Source organism: Astatotilapia calliptera, chromosome 1 (genome assembly GCF_964374335.1).
Source record: "Astatotilapia calliptera chromosome 1, fAstCal68.1, whole genome shotgun sequence".
Classification (NCBI taxonomy): Eukaryota; Metazoa; Chordata; class Actinopteri; order Cichliformes; family Cichlidae; genus Astatotilapia; species Astatotilapia calliptera.
The window spans coordinates 31,659,505-31,668,631 of record NC_137422.1 but is presented as its reverse complement, the minus strand read 5'-3'; positions in this window follow the sequence as shown (position 1 = coordinate 31,668,631).

Genomic DNA, 9,127 nt, shown 5'->3' with positions numbered 1-9,127 from the left:
ACTATAATACAAAGTTAGTAAATTACAGTGATAATCTGCAATACACACCAGGTTTTTTTTTCAACATGATGAGTTTAAAAAGAACACTTCCCTCTGCTATCTCTGTGGTTTCATTGAAAAAAAGATACTTCTAAATACTATTTTAGAATGGATCAGGCATCGCTTTCTAGGCTTCCTGAGCACTGCCCAGGATGATTATGAGTGGTTTAAGTAAAATCAACCAGAGTATTTATAGGATAATATTACATCCAGCAGTACGACAGTACTCTAGAGGTTTGTTTCCAATACTAGCACAATCATACTGCAAATGACAAGGTCTACATTTAACCTTATTTAATTTGATGGAAAGGTGATGCTAAAGCTTAAGAAAGATTCCAGTGAGTAAGCAAGCCATCACTTCCATAACTACTATTTTCAGTATTTCATTGCCCACCAAACATACACCATGTATGAATAAGGATGCTCTAATAAGTCTGATACTGGTCTAATTGTGTCTGCACAGGAGGTATCAGGTCAGTAATCTTTTTCAGGTCACTAAAAATACCTGAATAAATAATAGTACATAGTACACAGAGGTACATACAGGTAAATTTAAAAAAACCCTCTTTGGCCATTGTGTCACACACATAACTGGGCTGAATAGTACATACCCTTTCAATCAGCTGCACAAGATAATTAGCAGAAATACATGGCTGATTTTTTTTTTATTTGTAGACATGAATAAGGCACAGTTACCTTTACCTTTACTCGTCTGTTTGGACTGCAACGCCATAGAGTCCATAGCTATAATTGGTTCTGTCTATACATTAACCCTGTGACTGGCACCCACTTGTTCAAAAGTTGATATGGAAACAGACATAAAGATATCTTACTTTTAAGGAACTCCTTAGCTTGACCAGTTTCAATTCATAGGTAAAAGCATGGCTAGAGGACATCCAGCACCCTTACCCTATTATCTTGCAGGCCACTAAGATAATTCACAGGCTCAGTAGCACATAGGTTAATGAGAATCACGGTGAAACAGAAGGTTCTAATATTGTTTAGCTCTTAATTGCTGTATAGAGCTTGGGGGGCAGCATGTATTGGCAGATACGGTAATAGTCGCCTTTTTTTGTCTTAAGGAGTACTATTTGAATGTCACATGAGGTCTCCAAACAATTTAGAATCAACCAAAAGGACCTGGGTGATAGGCCTGGGGTGATGTAAGGAGAGTCTACATGATTTAGTCAGTCACAGTGATTCATAGCCAGATGGATGGAAGAATTGTATATATTTTCATGTGAATCCATTCAGGCTTATAAATCCTTATGTATATATATATATATATATATATATATATATATATATATATATATATATATATATATATATATATATATATATATATATATATATATATATATATATATATATATATATATATACGCAATGTATATATATATATATATATATATATATTTTTTTTTTTATTTTTTTTATTTTTTTTTTTTTGCACATGTCGAGGAGTGTGTCAGGCTACATTTCACTGTGTGTTATACTTGTATAACTATGCATGTGACAAATAAAGAACCTTGAACCTTTAAGGAAAATGTTTTACATCTAACATGAAATATGCAAAGCAAAACTAATGTTATTATTATATAGACAATAAACAAATATTAAATAAAATAAATGGTTAAATAAATGGAGTGGTTATTGTGTTATTCATTTATGAATATCCAACATCAGCTCTGACTTGACAGGAATGCTGTCAGTCATAATATAAAATGTAAATGAAGCAGACAAAATGAATAAAAACACTTTTATTTAAAGAATGTATGCAATGTGCCAAGAGGCAGTAATCTAGAGTATGACCTAGTCTCAAGGTGCAAGGTTCACATATTGCAGCAAAGCTAAAGGAAACTGCAGTTCATTACTTAAAGAAGTTACCACTTACATGTGCAGGTCCAATCACAAAGAACCAAAGTATACCAAACAAACGATTGCCAATTTTACAAACACAAGACTTGTTACAAACTATTAACAACACTGATAAGTAAACGCAGAACAAATAGAAACAGTGCTAAGTGTTCAATATATGACAAAATAACCACTATGTGTTTATAGCAGGTACAGTGATGGCATCTGGATTAGATTTTCTCTGTTTTCTATATTGCAGGGTCTTTACCTTACAATATAAATAGCCTTGAAGCAACTGTTGCGGTGATTTGGCACTATAAATATAAAAATGATCTGAATTAAATTTAAGTTTAATTGAACTGGATCACAGCACTGGGGTGCCACTGTTCCAACTAGTCATGGAGGCAGGTGGCAAATGTAGGTACCGTCCTAAATAGTGCATTTTCAATAAAAGCAAAGAAACCAAAACCTTCAAAGGGCAATTTATGATCCCAAATTAATATCCATTACATAATATCCATGGTGAGTTTGTTTATATTGTTTGGTTTGATTTGTGTGTTATCAAGAGAAAAGATGATACTAACCTCACTCTCCATTTTGAAGTGACTGTTATTCATCAAACAGTGATTCATCTTTTCACTAGCTTGAATATATTGCTCTTCAGGAGATCATCAGCTACATTGAGATTTTAAAAGGCGTAGCTTCATTGTGTGAATGAGTTGTGTAAAAAGTGCTCATAGAAAAGTTCTAGTAGAATGCAGATTTTTAAAATAAAAATTGGAACTTTTTTTTTCTTTAAGTATTATTTTAAACAAGCGACACAGCACTGTGCGTAAGCTGGAACTCATAACCATTAACATCAGGCTGAAAAGCAGTCTTTCACTGATCTCTCTGGCTAAGAACTGCAAGAGTCTGTTCTACCTTCCATTTGCATGAAGTCTGAATGCAACCCATCTGTTGTCTGCACAGCGTACTGACATGCCCTGGGATACATTTCTATATTTCCATAACCAGACGAGACATTAAACATCTAGAATAAAAAGATTAAAGGAACATCAAAAGGTTAAAATGGAGTTGCAAAATATTTTATTTCATTTGATGGATCTTTAAAGTCCTTAATGCTTTTCTTTGACATGCTGTCTGATTATATGTTATAAAGGCCTTTTCAGTAACAAAACTATGCAAAAGCTGCTTTGGCTCGGTCACAGAGAAAAGATCACTGTTTTGTTTTCTTATTATTATTTCAATGATATGAAAAAAAATGGAAAGGACATTTTTTAATAGATGAATGAATTTGGGGGTGTAGTAAAAAAAAAACAACCCCCTCCCCCAACAAGAACAACAACAAAAGGCTTACTTTTGCATACTTAAGCTAACAGTGATAATTCAATAAATGGCAGCAACAGTATGGCAATGTTTATGTTAACAAAAATTACTTCACAAACACATTTAGAAGGTGCATACAATTTCTGGATTTGTTTGACTGTAGTGATGAATGGAAAACATACTTGCAAAATGGAAATTACATAATTTCACTGACTAAGAAAATACTGTTTTCTGCTTCAGAATGACATAATTTAATGATTAACATTTTATAATTGATCATTTTTTGATGATGGGCTTGAATAGTTTTAGTTCTACCTTAATGCAGCAAAAAGGTCAAAACCACAAACTTTCATCAAATTTGTTAAGCTAATAAAAGTCAGGCCAGACCAACATAGACTGCTTCTTAATTGTCAGCTGTGTACAGCACTAATAGGATTTGAGCAAAGGAGGTTCATTTTTTAATCCAGCTCTTCAAACAGAGGACTTGTTCTATGTTCACAATCCAATTGTCTTGAAATAATCCATATGACTGAGCAGTAAAATCCTTTTTTGGTTGGAGGGAAAGTGTTCTGTTTCCTGGAGACAACTCAAAAAAGGAGACACAAGTAGAGCATTGACTGTGCTGCTACAAAAACACTATAAGATCATCGGTTCAGATTAGAAAACCTTTGTTTTCTACAGCTAAGAAGTGCTAATATTAAATTAATAATAATACAGAAACAGTAATATGTCTGACTTCAGATAGTGTTAATAATGTCAACCCTTTTTTGTGTCACATTAGCTTGGCAATCATGCAGAAACCTATTTAAAGTTAAGAGTTCTTATTTGTTCACACATGTTTGATGCATACAGTTTGAAGAAAACCTTATTTGTGTTGATGGATAAAGTCTTAGGTTAACAGTTACTGTGGACGTTGAAGGTTAAACAGAATGCCAGACATCAGTTCCTCCCCTTAGTGCAGCAAAAATGCCTTGTTTTTCTTGGAAATATAAAGGAAACTCACCAAGCAATGAACTTTTCCATCATGACCTCCAGCTGTGAGAAAAATAATCTTTTACTGTTTGAGCTTTAACAACATTTCCCGGTTCTTTAGCATGTGGCATTTTTTTTAATGAAAAGAATGCCCCATTAGGTATTTTCCATTATTGGGTGCCAAATTTGATTATTACATTAATTTAAACCTTTTTTATTTTTTTAGTTCTGTCCAACACTTGTAATATTGTGTCTGTAACAAAAATGACAGACAGTAATAGTCACTTAAGTGCTTGGAAGTCTTTAATCACACAGCTGAATTGGAGATTCAGAAATCACAGAGCAAGCATGGGCATAGCACAATGGACAGCATACCTCAGGAAACTCCTCTCCTCCCAAGGGCACACTTCTCTGGATGATGTATTTCCTGTTTATTTCTTGGGGCCCCCCATCAGCTTTGTACCAAAAACCCCCCCAAAACCCTGGACTATATCGAAATTGCTTTCCAAAGAATGAGATAACTCTAAAATTTATGTGACCCTCTCCTCCACTTTTGTAGTTTAAACCCATCCATTTTTATTATTCTTAGAAGCAAAATTTTCCATTAAAATGAGTAGTGCCTGTTTCCTGTCTTCCAAGAAAAAGGAGACATAAATCTAATAGACGTCAAAATCTGATTCCCACTTAAGATATGGTTACATATAGTTACTTTTCAAAATTCCTGGTACAGTAAACATTTCTGATAGTCCAGGTTTAAAACCAACAAAAGAGTAAATGTTCAATAGAATATATATTCTATCTAATAGAATGTTAATTCATAACTGATCTGTGGCCTTCCGGCTGTGTGATAAACCAGTTATCAAATAGAAGACAAATAGCTTTCAGCTTAAAATTAGGTTTTTGGGTTGTTTTGCCTTGGGTTAAGTAGCTCTTAAAGTCATCCGTACTTTCTGTATACCTTGAGAACAAGAAATTAGTTTTCTTAATTTCTTTACTTTCTTAAGTATATGTCTTGTTTTAATTTTAAAAAAATCTCAAGAGCAAAGAAACATACACATACTGTACACAAGCAGACAAGCATGTGCACATACTTCCAGACATGCAGACCATAAAAATCTGATATAAATCCTTCTGGGAGTTCATGTTTAAAAATAGGCACAGTGTTGGTCTACACATGAAGTAACTTTTGAACATAAGCTGGAAAATCACTTAAACTGAGGTACACTGGTCTGCACCTATGGGACAGGACAACAATTCTTTCCATTCGGTATATTTCTATGTCTGTATTTTATGACATTTACATGCAATTTAGCCAACATTTGTTCTTTGTTTGTTCTTAAATTTTCACCAAAGGTGTGTGCACTCCTATCACTGTTCCTAAATTCACATTAATGTTATAGACTTACAGAAAACATAGTGAGCAAAGTGAGTTTGAAGTCTGAGCTCAGTAATACTGAGCTCAAATGTCAGTTTATATTCTTACTACATTCACACTGATGCTATGAGTATTTCACAAAGTATCTGCATTCGCTTTACAAAGAAATGTAAGTGAATCAAACCAGGAACAAAAGACCAGAGAGGAGGCCTTTTACAAGACTGATGAAGTAACTCAAAATGTATTAATGATCCAAACAGCAAAGATTAGGCCAAGGCATTTCCTGCAACCATGTGGTGGTTTTAAGGCCTGGACCTTATTTGACATCTGGCACATCTATTTGGCACAAACAAGTTACATCACCTCATGTGTCCTGATATGTGGAATGTGGTTGCAAAAATCTTATATTTCAGCTTCACTGAATTCAGTGATTTGTAAGCCTGAGTTGATGTAAATTCATGATGTTCATGATTTTCAAAGCAGCATCAAAATCAATTAAGACCGTCCTTAACACATTTTAGATGGCTATGGTCAATCAGCCTGCACATGCTCATCAGGTAATAATATTGGGATTGAGATGTGTTCAGATATGAACGTATATCAAAACATTCAAGCCTAAAATATCATGGCTAAATAAAGAAAACATGGAAACATAGGAAACCTAAGCTTTGCAATTTAACATCAACAAGATTTTTGGCAAAGACTCCTCACACATGACATTGATTTAAATCCAAAACTGAATCAAATGATGTCTCAAGATGAAATTCTTCGACTCAGGTTGGACTGGGTTTAGGACATGGCTTCAAGATGCTCTTTTGTCTTGTCTTGAAATTTAACTGGGTGTATCTAATTTCACATATGAGCCAGAAACATAGAAGTGGGGCAAGACCCATAAAATGTTTCTCCCACTTGAGTTTTTCATGATTTTGCCTTTGAAAAGATTAACTGGTGTAAATAATAATAAAAGGAGTGATTCCAATATACCCTTTGCATGTGACTTATAATATAGTATGAGGTTCTCCTCAAGGGGTAACAGTGCAGCTCTGTTTGTTTGTGTGAATATTTACGTTGGATGTAAATGTGGCAGGAGTGTACACAAATGGATTCATTCAGGCATGTGAGTGTGTAAGTATGTTTGTACAATATAGTTTACATTTGCTAAGGACTTTTACACCAGTGACTGGCATTTTATGCCAATCTAAACTCGACTAGCCCCAGATGGTTTTTTTTAAAGGAACCGAATTAACACTGAAAGCAAGTTATAAACTTAAACAGACATATTTCGGGTAAAGTTACATTTACTTATCTTTGCAGCATTATGTATGTTGTGTAAGTAACTGCATGTGAATTGGTCTAGGACCACTACACTGAAAACTTAACGTTTTCAGCAAATTTCTGCAATACTTAATATTTCAGAACCTTAGTAAATCCACAAAACACTCTGTAAGATAGAGAGAAAGTACTTAAGAAAGTATTTAAGTAACTTAAGTAATACCTAAGTAACTGATGGACTGGTGTTCTTTGTAACACATGAATGCCATGATGCTCTTCTGTATCTTAGTTAACCAGCTAACATCCTTCCAGGATTCCCTGATCTTGTTGTTTAGGCTTCTTCTCTGTGGTGGCCTTCTTCTGCATGCATCCTTGAAATTATACCCAAGTGATTCTAGTATTACTGTGGTAGTGTTGTATATGCACTCACTGAATTCAGCGATATGGGTTGTGGGGATTGTGCACAGAGCAGTGTTCACATTTGCAAGCATCTTCGCTGATGGGACTTTGTCAGTGAGCTGAGGGAGTTTGGTTAGAATCTCCATCATCAGCTCAGTAGATGCATCTGTGATTGGAGGTGGCTGAGCATGATCTAGTTCAGTTACATTGCTCTTTTCTACCAGGGTTGGGTCATTATGTCCATACTTTTCAGTATTGTTCCCACGATGCTGTAGCCTCTGGATCTCCAGCTTCGATAGTAGCTGTCTTCTATTAAAGTTATTGTAATATGCTACCAGGTGCTTCTTGGTCAGGGTAGATGTTGGCTTTCTGCTCATTCATAATTCCCACATGTGTTCCATAATTCTCTCCTTGGGTTGGGTTGGTCAGGACAGTACTATTCCATCAATTGTTAGTCCTTGTCTATGTATAGCTTGCTCCATTAGATTATTTCTCATTAGTATATCCTGGTTCCCTACACTTGACATGGACCTTGTTAAGCCAGCTGGTGTAGATTTGGTTATCCAAAAGTCTTACTGTACTTAAGTAGTCAAAAATAGCTCAATTGCTATCAAAAAACTGATATCTGGCTTAATACTTACTGGAAAATTAAATGTTGCAAAGACATAGTAAGTTACCTAGGGAAGGCTGCATCTAATGGAGTGGTAAATTGTTATGTAATTTGCCAAGAGTTAAACTCTTCAAAGCAGAACAAAGTGTAACAATGTGTATTCGTGGAAAGGAATGCTGTGTAAATAGATGGAAGGGTAATTTGGTAAAAATAAGTGCATGAAAGAAGAAGAAGAAGGAGAAGAATTCCAAACCTACAAGCAGCTTGAGAAGCTCTGGCAGCCTTTGCTGCTCAATGTTCTTTATCATTACACAGTGTTAAGCAGTTCAGAAACTGGATGACGTGCAAAGGATATGTACTATGACAAAGCAGAAAAGAAGAGGACAAACAAAAACGTCCTGTTGTGATTGAGAACAGAATGTTTGTTTTCACCTAACCCTGGCTTAATGTCTCTATCACTCCAGATCTCCAGTCCATGGCTCTTTTTCAGTTTTCTTTCTTTCTCTCTTCTACATTCTATTTTCTGCTTCTTTATGTTCTCCATTTTATCTCTCCTCCTCACTGTGTCTCCTTTATTCTCTCATTTGAAATCCTGTTTGAGTTGATTCCTAGTCTGCAATCTGTCAAAGAAGGAATATGGTCCTCATGTTATCATACCCATCAGCAATACATTTCCTGGGAGGATGGTGTCTGTTATGGTGTATGTGTGGGTGTGTATCTGTCCTGGACAAAAATTTAAGCGTTAAGCCCCAATCTTTCGTAAGATACGTAAACTATATAAACTAAACAGAATTATCATGTAAAACAAGAATAACAAGCTGTTAAAACACCCCGTATGCATGGATACAACTGTTAACTTTTTTAAAAGGTGAAAAGTACATTTATTTCTACTTACAGTGGCTTGCAAAAGTATTCGGCCCCCTTGAACTTTTCCACATTTTGTCACATTACAGCCACAAATATGAATCAATTTTATTGGAATTCCACGTGAAAGACCGATACAAAGTGGTGTACACGTGAGAAGTGGAACGAAAATCATACATGATTCCAAACATTTTTTTTTTACAAATAAATAACTGAAAAGTGGGGTGTGCGTAATTATTCAGCCCCCTGAGTCAATACTTTGTAGAACCACCTTTTTCTGCAATTACAGCTGCCAGTCTTTTAAGGGTATGTCTCTACCAGCTCTACCAGCTACCAGCCCCCTTTGGTCTGAGTGCAGTCAGTTGCCCATAGACATTGCCTCATCTGTGCCAATGACTAAATAAAGTGCA